The 22,934-nt window shown below is 38.8% G+C and overlaps 1 protein-coding gene across 1 annotated transcript in view; it reads left to right on the top strand.

Moving 5' to 3' along the window:
* Positions 1-22,934, top strand: part of GRID2 (glutamate ionotropic receptor delta type subunit 2) — a 490,302-nt gene that overhangs the window by 144,849 nt on the left and 322,519 nt on the right. The gene's annotated exons all lie outside the window — the stretch shown is intronic.

Raw genomic sequence — 22,934 nt, 5'->3', positions numbered from 1 at the left:
CTGCCAAAAAAGTTCTGGAAATTATCTTGAGTTACTAAGCATGGGATTTTAAGGAGCACTTTTTAGCTGGTGGTTGAAACTCTATGCCGAGACAAAGAAGGGTGCAAATAAGTAATTGTAAAGCTTGTGTGGACTATGACAATTCTCATGTGATTCCTTTCCACTATTAATAATACATTGGGGGTGGGCAACCATTGAGTTGGCAGATGTTGCAGAATTACAACTCCCAATAGTCTCAACTGCCTCACCCTTTGAGAGTTGCTGAGAGTTTTAGTTTAGCAACACTTGGTGTACTACTAGTTTACTATTTCTGCCTTACATATACACATACCAGATTTCTATTAAACTGTGATGTACTTAAACAGAGAATGGGTTAATTAGATAATATGTAAACAGTACTCTCAGCTCTCTAGCAGCCTGTGTACATGTCAACATATTGCAATACTTCCTAACTGGTGGGATGTGGGTAATAGTATGTTAGTTTGAAAGGAAGTCTCTAGAACAGAGACTATACCTTGCATAGAATACTTTGAGCATGCTTTAAATAAAACTAGGCTTTGGTTGTATTTGAAGCATCCTGGACAAAATGTGCCCAAACTGGCCAGTGATTGCCAATTGCTTTCCTTCCTGTGGGTGTGTCTTCCAGGAGAAATATGCTTTTATATGTGGGTATGGTTTTGTTTCTCGTGGCTTTTTTGCCCACCTTTGACACTGCTTCAACTGATTAGTTTTATAGTCAAATATTGCTTGTCTGAAACTCAGCAGAAACTGTTTTTAATTATTGTTTTTCTTTCTAAATTTCTTAATTCTCCCTTTCCTTTCCTTTTTTTAAATATAGGTCACCTATATATTCCAATCACCTGAGATAGAAGGGTTTTACTCCCCTGAATAGCCCAAAGGTTTCTTAGTAGTTTCAAGGTTTGCTTTCATTCAGTTTGATGAAAGAGATTTTGCTTTCATGATATTTCAAACAAAAAAACAAAACAAAACAAAAAGCAGTGGTGTTTTTGCATTTATTTAGTTACAAACTAGCCAAATGTTAGGAGTGAATGTCCTGTCTTTCACTTTATACAGGTAGTCCCTAGGTTAAAAATGCCCGGTTTAAGGACAACCCATAGTTAAGAATAGAGTCCCTGGTGCAAAATTTGAGTTAAATACACAATGATTTATGTTAATTACACAATAATACTTATACAATATTATACAATAACACTGTTCTGCTTACATACAAATTCGACTTAAGGACAGACCATGGGAATGGAACTTGTACTTAAACTGGGGAATACCTGTAATAAGTTGTCCAGAGGGCTGCAATCTCTCTTGCTTCCCACACTTCACTTAAATCCCAGCAGGAAATTTCAGGTGGAAACTCATTCCCAGGGGCATTTCCAGACTGAGAAGTGTGGGCAGCAAACAGATATGTTGGAAAGATATGTAACAGAAAACAAGAACATTAACGCTCATCACCACTTCCACTAATAAACCACTGAACTCTGAGAACTTTGAAGTAAAGTTTCAAGCACTGGGAGAGTACAATAGGAAAACAAAACATTTCAGAAATTAAAAAGAAAATTTCAGCACAGCATTGTTCTGGTTATCTTTAATCCAGAAAGGATGCAGAAGATAATAGATTAAAATTGTCTTAATGTAAATGTTTATCACCAATGTGTGTGGGCATGTCAGTGTGTAACCTCTCATATAGCTCATTCATGTAATAAGTGCCAACCCAACCAAAAGAACCATCACTAGGCATAATGGGCTATTTTTAGAACCATACCTGCATTCACTATAAATCTTAGCTATTCCCATCCCTCTCTGCCGAAAATGATTGTCTGTGCTCCTACCAATTTCTGTTTGGAATATTTGTAAATGCTTGATAGCTTTCTGTGCCAAACGTTTTTGGTATAAAGATCTCTCTCCATCTATTTCCCCACTTCTAGAATACTTCCAGCAGCTGGCCTGTTAATTATGAGGAAAATCAGAACCCCGTTTGCAACCATTTCTGTTATATAAGGTCCAAAGATACAAAGCAAGGGTGACTTCACTGCATAAACTATACAGACTGGTATCTGACCTGCCTGTATGTAAGAACTTGGAATATCAGTGTGGTTGAAGTCGGAAAGCAGTTTGAGCATTAATGGGATACAGAGAGTAATTCTGATCCACTATTATTTTATTTTAAAAGTAGCATTTCCTTGGAAGGGAAAGAAGAAAATAGAAACAAAACAGTCACATACTCCTTGATATCCATTGGCATACCTGACAGACTTAAAATCTCTTTTCTATTCTTCATTTGGTCTTTCTTATAGATCAGTTTGGTCTCTTTGGTATTCAGTAAGCTTTCATGGTGTATTAGCTTCAATGCATCTTTTTCACTGTCCTTTAGATATTCTTCTAATGCCCTTTTTTCTTCTTAACTGTCTGGTGTATTTGCAACATTCCACGCCCACCTATGCTCCTTGGTAAATAGAGTCTGTCAATGCTGCTGTGTGGATGAAGGGCATGATTCATTGTCATTATTTTTCTGGTCTTCCTATCCAGGGCTTCTAGTTCTGTTTGAGTCCAGTCCACTATTCCAGCTGTATATCTAATAACTGGAATTGCCCAATTGTTAATTGCCTTGATGGTATTTCCTCCACTGAGTTTAGACTTTAAGATCTTCTTCACTCTCATGATGTATTCATTAGTAACCTGCTTCTTGACTTCAGTGTGCTTGATGTTCTCAGCTTGGAGGATGCCCAGGTATTTGTAGTATTCTTCTTCATCCAGACTCTTGATGTTATTTCCATAGGGCATCTTGATTCCTTCAGTTTTCACTATTTTTCCCCTGTTGATGGTAAGGGTGGCACGTTTGTCCTGTCCAAACTCCATTGCAATATCTGGGCTGTATATTCAGACAGTGTTGAGCAGTGATTCTATTTCAGATGGTGTTTTTTTCCTACAGCTTCAGATCATCCATGTAAAGGAGGTGGGATAGCAGATTTTTTTGATGTTTGCTAGCCATGGCGTGACTTGTTGACAGTATTGTTGACAGAGGAATCAATGCAATGACAAACAATAGTGGCGATAGTGAGTCTTCTTGAAAGATTCCTCTCTTGATGTTAACCTCTCCCAGTCTGTCATCATTGACCAGCAACTGTGTCTTCCATTGTACCATCGATCTTTGCACAAAGCTTCTGATGTTTCTGTTGACTCCTGTTACTTCTAGGCATTTGATTATCCAATCATGTAGCAGGGAGTCAAATGCCTTCTTGTAATCAATCCAAGCTACATTCAAGTTGGTCTTCCTTCTCTTGCAGTTTTCCAAAATCTTCTTGTCAATTAGGAGCTGATCTTTTGCCCCTCTGCTGTTTGGGCGGGTTCCTTTCTGCTCAGATGGAAAAAGCTTGTTTTCAACTAGATGCTGTTGGACTGCATCAGCTGCCACTCCAGTCAGCAGTTTGAAAGTTTTTGGTAAGCAGGTGATTGGCCTGTAGTTGCCTGGTGCTGCCCCTTTTGTTGTATCTTTCATTATCAGGTAGGTTTTGCCAGATGTTAATCAATCTTCAATTTCACCTCCTTGCAGTATGTTGTTAAACTGCTTGGCAATGAGTGTGTGCAGACCAGTCAGATGTTTCAACCAAAAACCATGCAGTTCATCTTCACCTGGCGCTGACCAGTTCTTGATCTTCCTTGCCCTTTTCTCCATCATTTCTGCTGTTCTTTCATTTCAGCTTCCTTTTTATTCTTATCTACCTCCTTTATCCAAGCTACATTCACGTTGTATTTCTTTGGGTTGTCCCATAGCTGCCCTCAGAATTGCACTGTTTCTTCTTTGTCAGGTGTTGACTGGCTCATTGCAGTGTCTCTATTGATGGATTGGTAGAAATGTTTCTGATTCCACTGAAATTAGAGATTCTGCCTGTAGTGTGCAGTTCGAGCTTTGTATCTGCTGCTTTTCTTGGCTATGGCTTTTATTTGCTGCTTTATTATTTCCAGTGCTTCCTTGAGCTTCCTTGTTTCTAAATGGTATTTCTTAATCAGGTATTCTTTGGTCTTTTTGTTCTTCATCTTCTTTTCTTTCATCTGTTCTAGTTTGCTTTCATCTGATCTTAGCATGCTGATCTTATTTTCCAACCTCATCTTCCATTTTGGTGGTGCACTGTTTGCCTTTTTTTCTTGTTTGCTGACTTGCATCCAAGGTATTCAGTTATAACTGCAGCTTTCAGTCTTCATATATTTGTGATGGCTAACAAAACATCAGTTGGTTTGTTTCTTGCAGTGAGCTGGTGCTTATATTTGATATTACAGTACTGGCATCTTTTAATACTTGTGCTAGCTGTTTCTTTGTAGCAAGCTTCAAAGCAGGCAACCTTATATTGTTGTTTTTGTGCTGTTCTAGATGCTCAGTTATTCTTTGTTTCAATTCCTCTTGTTTTTTAGTCAGAGGGCTTTGTTCCTTCTGAGGAGAAGGCTCTACTGCCTGCCCTACTTCTGGCAAGGCTTTGATTGCTTTGCCCTGGGCAGATCTTTGCAGTTCTTCCGATTCTACTTCTGTGAATACTTTATTTTGTATTATAAATCGACATTGATCTTCTAGCCTGTGTTCTGTTATTTCTGATTCTGGATGTTGTTCTTTCCAGAATTGGTGCATTCTTTTCAGATATCCTCTTCTTATTGGACTTGATTTGTAATAGCAGATCATTATTTCTTTGTTTTCAGTCCTCATATATTTGTGATGGGTAAACAGCTTTTCTTCCAATAGTCCTGAGCTGCTGGCCCTGGTTGCTCAGCCAACAGTCCTGAATCCTATAGCTCACTTGTCACCAGACATCCAGGAACTCGAACACCTAGTGTAGTCCTTATTGACCCATATGGTGACCAATTTGGTATGGGTTTCCATAAATTATGTCTTACAATATTGTTTATGGGAGAGACATTCTTTGTCTGGCTCCTCTGATAAAACCTGTTCAGTTTGGTTGAACCTCTGGCATAGTTCTCATCTTCCTCAGAGCACACAAGCCCCACAACCACGTCAAGGTAGTGCCTCACTGGGGGATTGTTGTTGTTATTGTTGTTGTTATTTTCTGTTTGGGTGCTGCCTGACTCCAGATCAACTCTAGGTGGCTCGCAACTTAACAAAAGAAGATAAAAATAAAAGGAGCCTTTCTATTAGTGAAGATGTAGTGAAGATGTAAGTCATTGTAATTAAATTTAGGACTGAGCACAGATAGAAGGGTGAAAAAAAGAGGGTAATTAAATGGTGTGTCCTGATACCACTGTTCATGTTTTGTTGCAGCCACTACTATTTTCATGTGACAGTGCTCTATCTGTAGCTGACCTGATTCTACCCTGTTTCCTTCACTGATGAGAAGTTCTAAAATTATTCCTGTAGTAAAAAAATATTCAGCATGATCATTCTCTGGCATTTCTATAAATGCAGATTAAATAGGATTTGTATTTTCTAAACTCTCAGTATCAGAGAATTATTAAATTAATCACGGCAAAGTATTCAATAAGTACTTACAAATGTGGGATGTGATATGCAAATGTTTTTTGATTGCTGGTGTTTTACTAAGTGGTGCTTAAACAAATGGATTTGGCCTGTGGATTAAAGATGGGAGTAGATTATAGTAGTGATCTGATAGAGTATTCAAAAATGAACCTGTGTTTTTTAGCATAATAAAAGAATAACCTGAGAGAATGAGTTACGTCTGGGAAATATATTGCAGGCTCACATTATAGAGAGGAGCTGTTGGAAAGGAAGACTATTGAAGTGCTCCGAGGAACTGTGTCTCAAATTCCCAACTTTCTGAACTTTCACTAGGAATGAATAACAGTGAATCCTGTATATGACTTCCAGGAATCTTCTAAGTCCTAGTTAGCTCGTTAGGGCTTACTCTAAATTTTATTAGATTAAAGATAACAGCTTAAATATCAAATATGGCTAACTACTAAGAAGGGTATATCTATGGATAAAATGGGTCTAAATCCTAAAATGGATCACCAAGCTCCAGTATAAAGAGATAGAGAGAGAGAATTATCAACATATTTTAGCTTACTTTGTATGAGAGACAGACCAAAAGCCAGTAGTTCTCAGGGCAGTTATGTCAATAACCAGCAACATTCAGCTTTAAGACAATAAAGCACAAGTCAAAGAATCCATTGAAATGTGGGAAAGATTGTAAGAAGCAATGGGTTTAAATTGCTGTGGGTGTAAGAGGGAACTGCACTCTCACTCTGACCAACGGCAAGGTAGTTCCCTTCCAGTTTGCAATAAAGAGCCTTATCTAGCTATGCCAGTCATGTATCTAAGACTTTGACCAAGTCTGAAGTTAAGCGTGGGAAGAGAAGGACTGAGATTTACTGCTAAGTTCTTGTTTAGTTTTACATCAACAGATCTATAATTTTATGAGCTAAGAATATGCCATCCACATTTTTTTTAAAAAAATCCAGAAGCAAGAACAATCTATTGTCATTACTATGAAATGAACACTAATAAGCAAACTAACATGTACTAAATTGCATTCAGAAAGAGTGTAATAATCAGGTCTTGATCTGGTACTAAAATTAAACCCCCCAAAGGATTTATTTATTTACTTACTTAAGACTTTTAAATCCAATGTTCACTGTCATCATACTCAATTACAAGGAAAAACTTTTTTTTTTTTTGCTGGATTTAAAATACTGAACAGATTTTAAATTAATAATGTGGAATGTTCTGTTTACTTGTTTTTTGTTTTGGTTTTTTTTGCATAAAAAGAAAGCATAGATCTTCAGTGCTTTCTCTTTTCAAAGAGCAAAACAGCTCAAGCATATTGAAAGCAATCATCTGGCTTCTTGTTTTCATATTTGTCTAACTCTGGCTCTATGTTATTCAAATTGATGATTTCTGTGTAGAAAGGGAGATAGATAGATAGATAGATAGATAGATAGATAGATAGATAGATAGATAGATAGATAGACAGACAGACAGACAGACAGACAGACAGACAGACAGACAGACAGACAGACAGACAAAATAATTTTGACTCCCTAAACCCCTTCTACCCAGTGAAGATTTGAGAGTTGTATCAGGGAATGTCAGAAACAGTCATGAATGAAACCACTGCAGTTGAATTTCCATTGGAAGAAAGCTGCATAGTTGCATCTGAGATAGTGAAGGTAATAACAGGACTAGATAAATTCAAGGTAGCTTTCATAACACTATCCTATTTTTCACTAAGACAATTAGTGATATTGATGGAATTAAGAGATGGTGACTGCCCTCAAATCATCCAAAAAGCTTCTGTAGTTGAAGTCTATTTGAACCTAGTTCAATACCTTAAGTACTACATCTACCATATAACTGGGGAAAGAAGGAACTGCTATGTTGTAATTCTGTCTTTCCTCCAGCTATATGGTAACCTTTTCCTATAAATTCTACATACTCAGGAGAATGCCAACATGTCAGATGAGTATAAAATTAGTCCTTTTCTTTTGACTCGTTCCCAAATAAATAGGCTGATAACATTTTTAAGGCAATAGAATTTAATGAATCAGAAATATAGTTTTGATTGGCTTCAGGCTCAAAATGTAAATAAAAGTGACTTGACCACATTTAAAAACAAAGTACTGAAAGTGAATCTCTGTTCTGAGCATGTCTCTGAAATATTTGCTTTAAATAGACAAGTACTACATAAGCTAGAAAAGCTTCTCAACTGGCCTTTGTTTCTGCTGCTGATACTGTTGGCATGTATGCAAAGCATAATTTGCAGTGAAATCATGTGTCTGAGATTTTTGCTCTTAGAAAGACTCTTGGATCATGCCTAGATCAAAATGCTTGGCTTCCTAAAGGTGAATTTTGGAACTCTGCAATATTATGTCAAGCCTGGATTTATGGAGGATTTCATGGGATTCCATCACAAGCTGAATGAGTACATTTAACCTTGTAACGTTATCTTAATAATATAGTGCTTTGCACTCATCCTTCAGCTAGTACCTTTAAAACTGTGCCATAAAGGCTTAGGTTCAAGTATTCTAGAGAGCTACTGACTTAATCCTGTGATTGCAGAACTGTGTTGCTATATTCACTTCCAAAAAACAATTGCGTGCTTTATATAATTTGCCTACAGATGTGTTGAATAAAGTCTGAAATGTCATTATAAGCTGATGAGAAACTAAAATATCATGCAGGAATTGGGTTATATAACCTGTGTACAACTGTTTTTCTTGGTGAATCAGAATCATTTTCTTCCTAGTACTGCTTTTAGTGTTTGTTCTGAGAATGAGAAAGGATGAAGTAATGTAAAATGGCTCCATACCAAAGAATGGAAATGGGGGTGGGGGTGGGGGGACTACATGGACGTCTTTTCAGTTTTAGCAAGATTTAAGTGAGCAGTGAACAGTTGAGTTCCTGCTAGAAAAATCTCCACACACCCCATGGATGCTAATAGCTGAAGTTTTGTCAAAATTGTGGTGCTCTGTGAAATTCAGACATGACTTGGACAGTTAATACAACTAGTGCCATGCTCACTTCCCCCTTAATCAGTACTTTTCACTCCTCAGAAGATATCTGAGTTATTGACCATACAGTAAGTTGGGAGTTCATTGGAATACAAGCGTAAAAAGACTAGTGATGCGTGTGAGCTAATACAACAGAATAACTGAAATATAGACACCTATGGATTTACTAGAAAGGGTGCTACTAAAGGATTGGCGACATAAAGACTGCAAGTGTTACTTTATTTCTCCTTTCTGCTAAATCAACACAGCTATGTGCAAAGGAATTATCTTTATGTTTTCATGGTTTGGGGTGGGGTTAATCTTTTTCATTGTCTCTGAAGATTGAGTGTAATCTAATACAAACAACATCAAACACTAACTCTGTATCCAGACAAAAGCTTCCATTCTAAGAGTAACTTTGAATGAAGACTACAATTGGCCTTATCTGGTCTCATGTTTGGACTTTTTTCTGCTTTTTCCACATCCCCCAGTTTTTTTGTAAGTTTTGGCTTCATAAAGAGTTCCAGGTAACTCAAAATTGGACACTCTTTTGTGTTATTTTGGTTGGCTCCTAAAAAAATTAGCTCCCAGCTATGGCTTCATGATTTATAGCACAGCTACTAAATCATTACATTAATTGCTTGCTCTCACCATCTCTTCTTGCTGTGATATCAGGAACTATTCATCCTATAGTACTGTGCCTTCATGTTTTAAATTCTCCTTCTTTTAACAGCAGTGAGAAGAACCCCAATAGGTAACCCAGACCAGGAAACCAACTCCACAGAAAGGCTAAAACTACTTTTATTGAAATTGGCTATAATAGCAGAATCTTACAAGTCTGAGTATGCTATACTTCCTCCTCCTCTTTATAATTCAGTGAATTGGGGAGGCATCTTCCTGAGCTACTTCCAAATATTATCTTGTTGATCTGGTCATCTTCCTTGCCCTCTACACTAAGTGACAGTATAGTTGGGAGAATCACAATATTTTCAGTTGATTTTGGGGGGGGGGGGGGAAGCATGGGTTCTTCCATGTGACGATGGATGTAATTTTATATATATATAAATAAATAATCTGTCCATTGTAGTCTTTATATCAACAAATGATAGATTACATAGTTACTTCTGAAATGCATGCACATATACACACACATCCCCTTACATCAAAATCTACTTTTTAAATATGTGTTTTAACTTTGTATTGCCTCAAATTATGCATTTCAAAATATAATTTTCCTCAAAGTATACATTTATAGACATACTTTGCATCATATTTTCATGTGTTCAAACTTCCAAAATTCATTTTGTAACATTTAGAAAACTGTAAAAACCAGTGTAGAGTATATCTAAATTACTATCTGCAGTGATTAACTGTAGTTTATACTAAAATTTGCAACACTTAAATTCCATCATTCCTGTTGGTATTGAACACTGCTTGCAGACACTAACTCAAATAGGATGACAGTTAGCTACAACTATGCTATAGCATGAAGTAGGAACCTTGTAGTGGACTAAGGTTGCAAGTTCTTGGCTGCAAAAACCTGAGCCACCACTAGTTGCCAGAAAGAGGCTGAGAAGAATTACTAAAGACTAAGAGAAGCTAGGTAGGGATGCAGAAGACTTTGAAGTACAGGTGTTTTCACCAAAATTCCAATTGATGGTCATGGCCAAAGGAAGGAGCAGAGGATTCTGAAGGTGAACCTCTGGCTCTGTGGAAAATATCATTAAGAAAATTTTTGATTCCTTGACCATGGTCTTCACTAACTACAGGAAGGGCTTCTGGCAAGAGATGGGCTACTATACATCTCACAAGGATTGCTAAAATTGTTGCTAAAGTCATCTGGAGGGCTTTAAATCTGTAGGGAGAGGGAAATCATTACCTAGACCCACACCCAAAACATAAGATCAAAGGCAGTAAACCTTACAACAAGAAAGGAAGAGGTAAAAAGGAAGGGGTACTCAAGAAAACAGCAGGGAAACTTTAAAAGGCCACTACTAAAAAGCTTAGATATCTGTATACCAATGCACAGAATATGGGCAACAAACAGGAATAACTTGAAATCATAGTAAATGATGGCAAATATGATATTGTAGTTATCACTGAAACTTGGTGGAATGGATCTCATGACTGAAATACAGTATTGGAAGAATATAATTTATTCAAAAGAAACAGACCCAACAAAAGGGGAGGAAGAGACACATTATATGTAAAGAATGACTACATCAGTATGGAAATGTACAATACCAAGGATGAAAAGTGTCTGGGTGAACAATATAGGTAAGTCCTCAACTTACGACCACAATTGGGACTGGAATTACCATTGCTAAGTGATGCAATCATTAAGTGAGTTGCGCTCGATTTTACAACCATTTTTGCCATAGTCGTTAAGCGAATCATGTGGTTTTTAAATGAATCTGACTTCTCCCATTGACTTTGCTTGTCGGAAGCCCCCTGGGAAGGTCACAAAAGGTGATCACGTGACCCCGGGATCCTGCAACCGTTGTAAATATATGCTGGTTGCCAAGTGCCTGAATTTTGACCGCAGAGAAGCTGAGATGGTCGTAAGTGCAAGAACCAGTCATAAGTCATTCTTTTCAGTGCTGCCATAACTTCAAATGGAAGCCTTGGGGTACTTCAGGGTTCTATCCTGGGCCATTACTCTTCAACATGACGGAATAGAAAGGAAGTTCATGAAATTTGTAGATGACACAAAGCTGGTGGTGGGGATTGCTAGCAGAAGACAAGTTCAAGATTCAAAAGGATCTTGATAGATTTGAATATTAGGCCCTAGCCAACAAAATATTGTTCAGCTGCGAGAAATATAAGGTTCTGCATTTAGGCAAAAAAAAAAAACCAGACCAAGGAGAAATGGAAATAAGTTAAAAAGAAACAGCAAAAAAATAAGTAAATCATTATCGACAAGTCAGAAGCATCCTTCTTTTCAAGAAAGCAAAATATGTTTTGGCTGGTGTGGGTCTTCCGGGCTGTGTGGCCGTGGTCTTGAAGTTTTGTTTCCTAACGGTTCGCCAGCACCTGTGACCGGCATCTTCAGAGTGCAGGAGCACAGACAGGAGCAGTTCTCTCTGTGCCCAGGGTGATATGACCCTTTTTGTGGGTATTTATAGAGATCTGAGGAGGGGGGAAGGGGGGAGTGCAGCAGCAACTAGACTACAGCAACCAGAAAAATCTGCAGTAGCTGAACATGCTCTCAAGCACACTGGACACAAAATCCTATTTGAAAACACAGAGATACTGGACAACACCAACAGCCACTATACCAGGCTATACTGGGAAGCCATTGAGATTCACAAACACCAGCACAGTTTCAATAAAAAAGAGGAGAGTCTAAAAATCAATAAAACCTGGCTACCAATCCTGAAAAATACAGCCTGCAAAAGGTCAACGAACTCAGCTCAACCACCAGGACATGTGAACAGTTCACACAATGAACTTGCTAATCACCCCCAGCAGCCCTTCGTTAACAATTCAATAGAGGAAAAAACCCTGCCTAATCCCCAGGAAGATACACACAGATGCTGACACCAAAACAAGCAGCCACTCAGTACCCAACCCTACCCACACACCCCCAATCCCCCCCTTCCCCCCCCCCCTCAGATCTCTATAAATACCCACAAAAAGGGCCACATCACCCTGGGCACAGAGAGAACTGCTCCTGTCTGTGCTCCTGCACTCTGAAGATGCCGGTCACAGGTGCTGGCGAAACGTTAGGAAACAAAACTTCAAGAACACGGCCACACAGCCCGGAAGACCCACACCAGCCATCGTATGCCGGCCATGAAAGCCTTCGACAATACAAAATATGTTTTGCATTGCATTGGTTTCGTTAATTACACTGCTATATCTTACACGCTCACATTTGCTGTGTCTCTCTTTCTGTGTGTTTGTGTATGCTTCCTAGCGCGTGCCATTAGGAAACAAAGCTTAATGCTGCTTCCCAGTAATGCAACTGGGAAGTTGTATTAATCTCTGTTTCCTAATGGCACATGCAGGAAAGCATACAATATATTGCCTGTAGCGACAGTAGGTTTGTGAGCACAGCAATAGCTTTAGGAGCATCCGTTTCTAGCATGCAAGAACGTGCTTTATAAATCTGTGGCTGATTTCTCCCTTGAGAAGCTCAGGGGCTAGAAGCAAAGACATAGGATGGGGACCTGCTTTGGACCCAGGCAGGAAGCTATGATATAGATAATCAAATCACATGGCAACAGTTTCATAAAACAGCAACTGGGAAAAGAAAAAGGGCAAGACTCTCACTGAGTATCCAGGAACAAGGCCTTCAGGGGACTGAATGAATTTCTCCCAGTCCTTAACTTTGCCACAGACTATGCAATTTTCTCTCACTTTTTTTCTTCTGTTTCTTTCTTGCTATCAAATCGGCTAAGGCAGCCTCTGCTTGTCTGTTGGTGTGTGCATTCCCTACAGTTCCTTTCCATTGGCCTTCTGGAGGCCAAAATGTAGATTCAACTTTCCCCTCATGTTAATAGGCAAGGAAGGGAAATTGCTTGCTACAGAGGGGTAATACTGCTAGACTCCTCTTTTTTCATTTGAGCTGGACTGATCACTGAATTGGTGTGTGAATCTCAGTTCTGGCAACTTTTCTTTATTTAGGGAGAAAGTAGATGCAGATAAATAGAAGCAAGAACGCTGACAAGAACTAGCCCACTGAGCTTGTGACAATACTAGCATTGGTGACATTTCCAACTGGTTTGGGATCAAAATTTTCAGTATTCTTTCTGTTGAAAGGCTGACTTGTGTATGTGAGCAAACAGGCATAAAATGAAGGTTTATGCAGAGTTTTCCCACTCCAGTAAATACAAAATGAGGATGCTCTCCTGATAGTTTTGTTTCTGCCCAGCAAATTCTAACACTGTAAATTATGTGATGCGATCTTATGCTTTTTATGGTTTTGGATTATGTCACACACTGCTGTGAAGAGTATCAGTTTTCATGGTATGTCAGGGTAAGATCTGGAGGTTCACTATTGTTGCATGGCAAAAGATTAGCATGGCATTTCAGAAACTCACCTATTCCAAACTTGCTGCTTAGCTGGTATTTGCAAAAGAAGTGGTATTGTAGTTGGATTCCACAATGATGATAGTTGTATTTTACTCCAGAATCACAAGCTCAGCTGATTGTGATGTAGAAGAAACATTTTTCTTTTACATCACAAATTCAAGCCCAGTACTTTCTGATGGCAATTGCAATACAACAGAATTTAGCTGTAAAGAAGGGAGTTTTTAACTCAGATTGCCAACTGTCACTTCAGCAGTACGTGGGCAACTATTTCAGTAGCTTCCTCTGGGAATGGACGTAAATGTTCAGAGATTGGGGGTCAGCACTATAGTTTCCCTCTACCACCTAGAGGGTATGACAGTAAGCTTTGATAGAGGAAAGGTCTTCTGTGAAAAATAGGAAGGAAGGAAGGAAGGAAGGAAGGAAGGAAGGAAGGAAGGAAGGAAGGAAGGAAGGAAGGAAGGAAGGAAGGAAGGAAGGAAGGAAGGAAGGAAGGAAGATATAATAAAGATGTAAAAGAAGACATGTAAGTGAGGTCTTTATTGCAATAGTTCAAAACTTTAAATATGTTTCTCTGCCCAACCAAATCAAGGGATTTTTTAAAAAGTGGCCCTTATTAAGGCTTTTTCAGGGCCAAGCCTGATCAGAGATTCAGCTGAAAGTCCACACTAGGATAAGACTTCAGTTGCACCATTTTTCCATGATGAGCAAGTCTAGTAATCAAGATGGACTGAACCAGTTGCCCACTCCAAAATATTAGTTTTTCCCAATATTTTAAATGGCAGAATGAGAAGCCATGAGACTGATACCTCCATGCAGTGGAGGATTGAAAATAGATTCCCAAGAATTTAAATACCTTGCTTGGGTGTTGAATAACTTCAGGTGTTTTTATCTTCTTTTATTTTACTGTGTATTATTCTATTTTTAATGACTGTTAAATGTCACTTGTATATGCCTTTGACCTTCCTCCTCTTCTTCCTCTTCCTCATTTTTTGGCATAAGTAAATAAATAAGAAAGTAAGCAGATAAATGAATGATGTAAGACTGTATTGTAGTACCACCTTAGGGTGGTCAGAGGCAACAGAGTAATACTGACTCAAGAATAAATCTACAGACTTGAATGAGTAAAAGAATTAGAAGTGGAACATAACTTCCCAGGGTTTTATAAAGTGTAAAGCTGGAAATCAGGAAGACAGAGTTGAAAGTAATAGTCTTGAAAAGGTAACTAAGGATTTCAGTCTTCAGATATCTGGCTCTGCCATCTGGCCTGGAGTGGGGAGGGAGGTCATCAGATGTGGAGTTGGCTAGCCCCCTAGAGGCCTGGTGTTGCTACCATCCACCTCCTGGATTTCTTTTTCTTTTATTTTTGTAAACGTGTCTTGTTATAAAATTTAATTGTATATTTATTTATTGTTTTAATATGTTGTGAGCTGCCCAGAGTCCCCCATTTGGGGGGATGGGCAGGGACAAATCAAATAAATAAATAAATAAATAAATAAATAAATAAATAAATTTGAGTCTAGAATGGAGAATGTAGAGCTAAGTTGAACTATGGCATTTCTCCTGCATATATAACACTGCACCATACTCTTTCTTATGATTCCACACTGTTATGAATTCATACTCAAGGGGGTTACTTAGAGTTGAAAACTAGAATACAATAATATGGTGAAAGTAATATGCACCATATTGTGGTGGAGAAACCAATTGCACTTTTGATCTCAGGCAAGTACCCATGAGATACGCACATTATAAGCAGGAGGCTTGAATATCTGGCATAAAAATGCCACCATATTCTACTTAGCCATACATTTGGAACAAGTTTAATAGGCAGAGCTGCAAAAATTTTCAACCTGGAATGTGGAGTCTGGGTCTTTTATCTAACAAACAAGTCATCTGGGCATCCAGCATTATTCTTAGTCAGAGGCAAAATATGCTGTCACACTTATATGTATAAATGCTACAATAAAGCAGGATGAGCACCAATGTTTCAATGGCACCTGGGCCAAAAGGACAGATTCTATCACTGTAGGAGATGTTCCTTTCAGCCTGAGGTTAGCAATCAGTCTCCCAAGTAAGATGGCAAAAGAATTTTACAGGCACAATTTGCAAAAGCTCTGTGAAGTGTTTCTGTGTTGTCCAAATGGCATTGAAAGTGAAATGTGTTTTTCCATATATTCCATAGGGCAGGATCACACATGTGGCCTGTCAGCATCCCTGTTGTTGCTTTAAGAATCACCCCAAGACTGAATGGAATTAAGAAATAACAGTCTTTTTTAAAAATCTATTATTCAGGTTAAGGGGTAAAACAGATGCTTTATGCCTTCTAGAACATGGAGTGGTCCTTGAGCCAACAGAAATTGCATAATATTGCCCTCAGGCCAGGACCTTCATTAGAGGAAAATCAATCAATCAATCAATCAAGTTGGTGACCACAACCATGCAATCAATGCAAGGCTTCACTCATGTGGTTGCAACTACCATCTTTACATTTTGGCCCCCTGTGCCCTTTGCTGCCCCCCCCCCCCCAAGGCTACTTGTGCTTCAGGCTTTGTCATAGACCCTGTATCACATTTCTTAATCTTGACACATCCCAGAGAAAATAAGAGGGAGAGAGAGAGAGAGAGAGAACTATTGGGAATGACAGCAAATTGTACCATTTTGGGGGGATTGCTTTGTTCTGCTAAACTGAGAGGTCTTCATTTCAAATAATTGGAGAATTGTTACTTGGCTTATTTATTTGTTACAAATGAGAGAACCTTGTAAGTGGCAGCATTGCCAGATTGTTTGCCTCAAATTGTCTTCCATTTAGCCTGTTGGAAGGCTTGAAAAGAATGACAGAAGAAAACACTGATAAATTGTTAGACGCTTCCAAATATTCAGAAGTTCTGGAGTTTCTGCCAGTGACAGATGGCTTTTCTTCTTTCATCCCTTGTCTTCTTGACAGGCTTTTCCTGTGCTCTGCAAAATCTCCCCAGTGAGCCTACCGTAAGAAAGATAATAATCTGTTTTTTTCTCTATCCACTTTTGTGCTCATTGGCCAAATGGCACTCATATCTTCACAATACAACAATGCCAGTCTGGTGTATTCAGTCAAAAAAATCACTACTTCTTGGACTGACATACTTCTAATCTACTGCAGGATAGGAGCCTGTGGTTTAGAATGCAGGTTTTACATGCGTCTCCAGCCTTCATCAGGAATGTATTCTATAGTTGAGCTCCGTATTTCTTCTCTTTTTCAGCTCATGATGTGAGTTGAATAAACAACATCATTGTAGGCTTTCTGTCTCATATGGAAATTTCCAATCTGTCCCTCCTTTTAATGAGAGCAGGGCTCTCCTTGCCATCACAAAACCAGCAATAGAGACAGATGAATTCCAAGCATGCACAGACGTCTGAGGTGCAGGTCATAAAACTGCTGGATGCCATATATTCCCACTATGGAAAGGATTTCTTTGTGCTATATATTTATAAACCTTGTCGTTGTTGCTCTCCTTGCCTTGCATAGCCTTATGAAAATGCAATGGGGATGGCATTGTAGTAAACCTCCTTTGTGCTGCATTGCCTGCTGCTTGTCACTGGAGGAAATTGTTAACCTTCACAAAGCCAGAATTGTGAGGCACTTGGCTTTGCCACATAGATCCTCGATCTTCCTAATAGCACTGCCTTAAATGATTTTGCCAGCATGTAGAACCTACTACTTTTCCTGCTTCTCCACTGAACAGCTTTTGCACCAACGATCCTATCAATCAGATGTTGCCTGGGTACATATCATATATAACTGGTTTGTTATATGTCACCCGAACTCATATATTATAGTTAAAACGACAACGACAACCATATAACGCCCAGGTTGATATATTGCACTAAGCTGAAATCAAACAGATCCCATTATGGATTAGTGCAACAAGTGAACCCACTTTTAGGTCTAGATTAGAGTATTTATAGCCTTGTAAATATTGTTGAACCACAACTCTCAGCAGCACTGGCCAGTGTGGTAATGAGGAATGATGCTGGGGCTACACTTCAACAGTATCTGGCAGACTACGGGTTCCCCACCATGGCTCTTAAGGTTGTCATTCACAGCTGCTATCCAACACTATTTTGTTCTATAAAAACCCAAGCATCCCCCATTGCCTCATCCTCCAGAATCAGCAGTCTGAAATAAAAACACATAGAGAAGCTTCGTGTTTAACTGCAATAAAACGCTGTCAGCAGTGACAGCAATCCATCACCACAATGCCATGGTTTTCAGAGATTTTGCTAGCTTCTGAATCTGTTTCCATCGTAGCATGGGTGGCGGTGGTGCTGGCAGCAACCAATGGAGTCTAGGAACACCTCTGTTCCAAAATCTTGCCCCTCTGACATAGCTGCAACCATCTCCCCTCCCCACTCCACCCCCTTATGCAGCCCTTGGGGTTTCCACACTGATTTATTCCTTTGTACAGTTTAGAGCAGTGTTGTCCAAACTTGGCCACTTTAAGATGAGTCATAGCTGGCTGGGGAATTCTGGGAGTTGAAGTCCACTCATCTTAAGGTGGCCAAGTTTGGACAACACTGGTTTAGAGGCTGAAAGAACTCCACAAAACTCTGGATGGCTTACAGTATTAAAAGCAGGAAAACAATAAAACAATAAAACATAGATCATGCACATTCAGAAGATTCCCCCATGGCCATTTTCCTGACAGCTCAGACCTCCTGCTCCACACATCATCTACCATTTCTTTTGCCTCCCCCCCGCAACACCTCCTACAATCTCCATCTGCCGGCACTCAGTCCTTCCTATGCCCAACATTAATTTCCTCATCTATTCTTCCCATCTTCCATCTTACCCCGAACCCTAAGGTGAACCTGGTTTCTCAGTTTTTCACTTTGCAGCCTACCTGCCAGGCTTCCCAAATCCCCTCAATTTCCCCATGCAATAGCTGCAGTGTTATTTTACCTGGAACTAATGGAAAAATCAGTGACTTCTTCGGTCCCTGAAAATAATAATAGCAAAATGAATAAATTGTTTTTTTTCCCATCAGCAGGGGGTGGCATGTTGCTGCGAAAGTTTCAGTACCATAGTGCCCTCTACAGATGAAAAAATATGCACATTTAATTGTTTTAAAAGGATTTTTTAGAATTTAGAATGTTAAAAAATGACAAGTTATAAAACAGTTAAAAATAAAAGTACATAAATACTCTAGTACAATGTTGTCCAAACTTGGCCACTTTAAGATGAGTGGACTTCAACTCCCAGAATTCCCCAGCCAGCATGGCTGGCTGGGGAATTCTGGGAGTTGAAGTCCACTCATCTTAAAGTGGCCAAGTTTGGACAACACTGCTCTAGTATAACAAATATGAAAATAAATGTGAACATAAAATAAAATCAGAAATTTAAAAAGGCCCACTCCCTTTAGGTTCTTCCCAATCTACTTTAGAAGTGCAGTCTTCAATGTGTTAAACTTGGTTTACAATTGACAGATATTCTGCATTCCTGGATTAACTAGATCTTTCATCGGGTAGGACTACCCAACTACTTCATGATCTTCAGTGTGTATATCAATTTTGCAGTCAGGCCAATGTATAAGTTCATCCACAGTCTTTCTACTATGCAACACTATATGTAGGAGGTGAAATGTGAGAGTGAATGAACTATAAAAGGATCAATTGATGGCAACAAAGAGATGCTGCCATTTAATAGTCATCCAGATTTTTATAGGTCACATGTGATAGTCCTACTCTGAGAAAGATTACACAAGTTCCCTATTAGAACCACACTCCTGGAACTACACTCTCCATAAATAACGCTGATGGTAATTTCACATGCATCAATTGATGGAATCTAGGAAAGATAGTGACATAAGTTTGGTTACTGTATGTGCCACAGATGATGAGGCAGTGTGGCATAATAGATTCAGCCACTTAGCTAAAAGGTAAAGTTCTTGCTCATTTATTGAAACAGTCTATCACCTTTAAAGGTAGTATAGTTTGAGAATATTGTTTGAGAATAATATGCCATGGAAAATGCATTATGCTTGGATTATCAGAAAAGAATGAATTATAAAATGAGAAGCCCCCCAAAGTACTTCATGTAACAGGAGGAAGGATGACATGAATATGACATCTGACTTTATCCATTATACTATTATGTGGTTGTATCTGGTGTACTGTGTCAACTCAGCCATGGTTTCATGATTTAGCACAATTTTATTGAAATTAATGTTATTAATGTTACTAAGTATAATTTTACTAATACATTTTTTCTTTAGTATACCACAATTAAGGAAACCATGACTCATTACTTTTTGGGGCTAGGAACCCTAAACACAATTGCTTGTTATCCTATTAAACTCAGTGGAACTTATGTATAGACATATGTAGGATTGCACTATATAGAATTTCTCAGTTTCAGATCCCTACAACCGACCTACAGAATATAAGTTTATCCTTTATTTAATAGATTTACATTTAGCCTTTTCTTCAAGAACTTAAGGTAGCATACATAGCATTCCCTCCTCCAAATCTTCCCAAACAACAGTTTTATGGGTAAGGGGGCTGAGAGAAAGTGACTGGCCCAAAATCACCTAGTGAGCTCCCAGAGCTAAGAATAGAATTTTTTCCCCACGTCATGGTCAAGATCTTAACAACAACATTTGTGCTCAATAATATCCAACCCCCTGACAGATTGGTTGCCTAAATTACTGAGATGATTTAGATCAATCTATCTAAATGCTAATCCTGGTATTCCTGCTGTTTTATATTAGGCTGATCCCTTACTTTCTCTCAGAAACAACCAATGTGTTAGAGTGACAAGGGAGCATCTGTTTTATTACTCCTGAAGTTATTTCACACTTCTAGTGCATAGTGCAGCTGTTTTGTTCTGAGCTATTACTATTTTTACCTCTTAATAATAGATTTTTTTAAAAAATATATAGCTCATCAGGAATCTGGTTTATTCACTTCATCTTTCCAAGCCTTCATACAAGCAATGTATGAGTTTAGCAATGAAGAATATTCCCTGGTTCTCCAGCCTCCCGTTCTCTGATTAGTGTTATCCCATTCCGTCTCTTCCTTCTCAGGCGATCACTGAGTGAAGTAAACTGCAAGATTGGGAAGGAGCCATTCTTGACAACTAATTGGATCTGGCCTGTGTTAGCGCTGCTTTTGAACTAAAAAAATACAGTTTTAATATGATGATAAATACGTAAATTTGTTTTTCACAACAGCTGAAGAATGGAAACCCTTGCTTTTGTCAAATGATTATAATGAAGAGGAGGAAGGAAACAAGAGTGGAATTCATGTTCAAATAAGTTTTAGTCAGAGGGAGGTGGGAATAAAGTGTGTGGATTACTTAACTGATTGATTTAGGTTTCAACTCCTCCTTGCCAAAGTGGCTGCTCTGTGGTTCCGAGCTAGTCGCATGATACTTGTGGCTCTGTATTCGTCATGGTTTTGAGTTTGTTTTACTACTGAAAAGTTTAAGTCTGTTTAAGAAACGGGGATTCGTGTGCTACGGATGCTTGGTTACTTCTTGTTTCTGTTACACATCATTCCACCACTATCTAGCCTCTCTAGCTGTTCATTTTTCTTAATCTGAACAGCCCTTTACATTTCATTAAAACTAGGGTAGCCACATGCTATTGCAAGTAGGATTTTACAATGAGAATACAGTTACACCACATTTCGCCCATGCAAATTTTGCTCCTTTGTAAAGAAAAGAAAAAATAGGACAAGGGGGACAATTCACCCAGTTTAAAATTAGCCTTCCCCTTGTTGCCCCAGAAATCCCCAATTTTCCCAGTGAGAGGATTTAAAAGTGCAAAATGGGGACCTTGAAGCAGGGTCAAGGGCTACACAGATCTAGTGAACTCACATTGACTCCAGCTTCTCAAGATCAAACCATTGAAATTCAGCACAAAATATCCAAAATGTTGGTGGTGTACATTTTTTTTTTTTTTTTTTTGGTATTGTGGTTGTTTGCTCTTTATGAAAAAATAAGGGTTGGGAATAGAAGCAAGAAGTCTGGACCCAAAATGGCTATTTTCTTTTTTAAAGGGTTTTTGATGGTTTAAGGGTGGCAGTGGAGCAGAAGAGAAGGCTTTCACTGTCATCCTTAACCTCAAACCCTCCCAGTCCCCTGAGAAACAGTCCAACATTGGCCTAAACTAGTGTTTCTCAACCTGGGCAACTGGATTAGGCCAATGGGGAATTCTGGGAGTTGAAGTCCACATATCTTAAAGTTGTCAAAAAAGCAGTTTCAGGCTGTTTTTCAGAGGAGGTGAATTAAGGTTAAAATTGGGAGCATTTTTCTTCATAGCCCTCATGCTTCCATCCCTATCTTGAGTCAATATGTTTGCTTGTACCCCTTTCAGGCACATCACTGTATCAGTGGATGTCACTGGATGGTTTTGAAAGACCAGGGGGCTGAACTGTAGACCCTGATCATTCAGACATTAGCCACTGTTGGCTTAAAGCATCCCTCCCTCCAACCTAAATTTGACCAAAGTATTCACCCTGCCTATTCAGCTTACAATATGCCCCTGGCATGTGAAGTTACCCTGACTACTAGGAGGCACCACAAGACCAGTTTCATCTGAAAACACCACATAGGATACACATTCTGTAAAAATAGAGAAATCCCCTCCAGGGTGGTTATGGAAGTCATGAAAACTCTGTGCATGGGACATGACATAATGTAACATCTACATATCTTTCTGCTCTGATGACCATGAGAAGGTTACCAATTAGGACATATACTTTGCTGGACTGAATGCTGCTAAAATATCCTTTGGAGAATTTATGGATAGACTTTAACAAATGTTCATATTAGAATTAAATGCTTGGGATATGATTCATATTTAAAGATGTTTTTGATAATGTAACCCATCTTATATGAAGCATTTGCTATTATCTATTCACTACTGAATGCCAATTTCATGTTTTTCAGGAGGTTTGGTGAATAGGTCGATGACGTTATAAGTAGAACTAAACTTACATTTCTCAGAAATCTTTTAAGCATTCTTTTAAACCACCAACACCACCACTTATTCTCACTTTATGACCTAGAAAAAGAAGGCTACTTTGCAGGATTTTCTCTTAATATCCTCAATCATCATTGGTTCACTTGTGTCATGATAGCTGCTCTTTTCTTTGCACAGTGTTCTGAAATGAGGTGTCCTGGGTTTAGGAAAAACTAATAGATATCTGCCAGCTGGATTCATGATGCTAGTGCAATTGTTACTGCTGAAATTACAGGGGTAGTATTATGATTCCCCCACACAAAAATGGAGTGTCTCTATTGCTAATTCACTCCTGAGAATCTGTTGTTATGTGGAGTCCTTGGGGTTTTCTGAGCTTGGTTGTTTTCTTGCGGACATTTCGTTATCCATGCTAGCATTGAGGATGTTATCTAGACGGGTAATGAAATGTCTGCAAGAAAACAACCAAGCTCA

The sequence above is a fragment of the Python bivittatus genome, unplaced genomic scaffold, assembly GCF_059951505.1.
Source record: "Python bivittatus isolate LINGU-HERP-01145 unplaced genomic scaffold, Pbiv_v1 ctg000070_np1212, whole genome shotgun sequence".
In the NCBI taxonomy this organism is placed as follows: Eukaryota; Metazoa; Chordata; class Lepidosauria; order Squamata; family Pythonidae; genus Python; species Python bivittatus.
The sequence above is the reverse complement of the archived record's forward strand: the minus strand, read 5'-3'. Positions and strand labels throughout refer to the sequence as shown.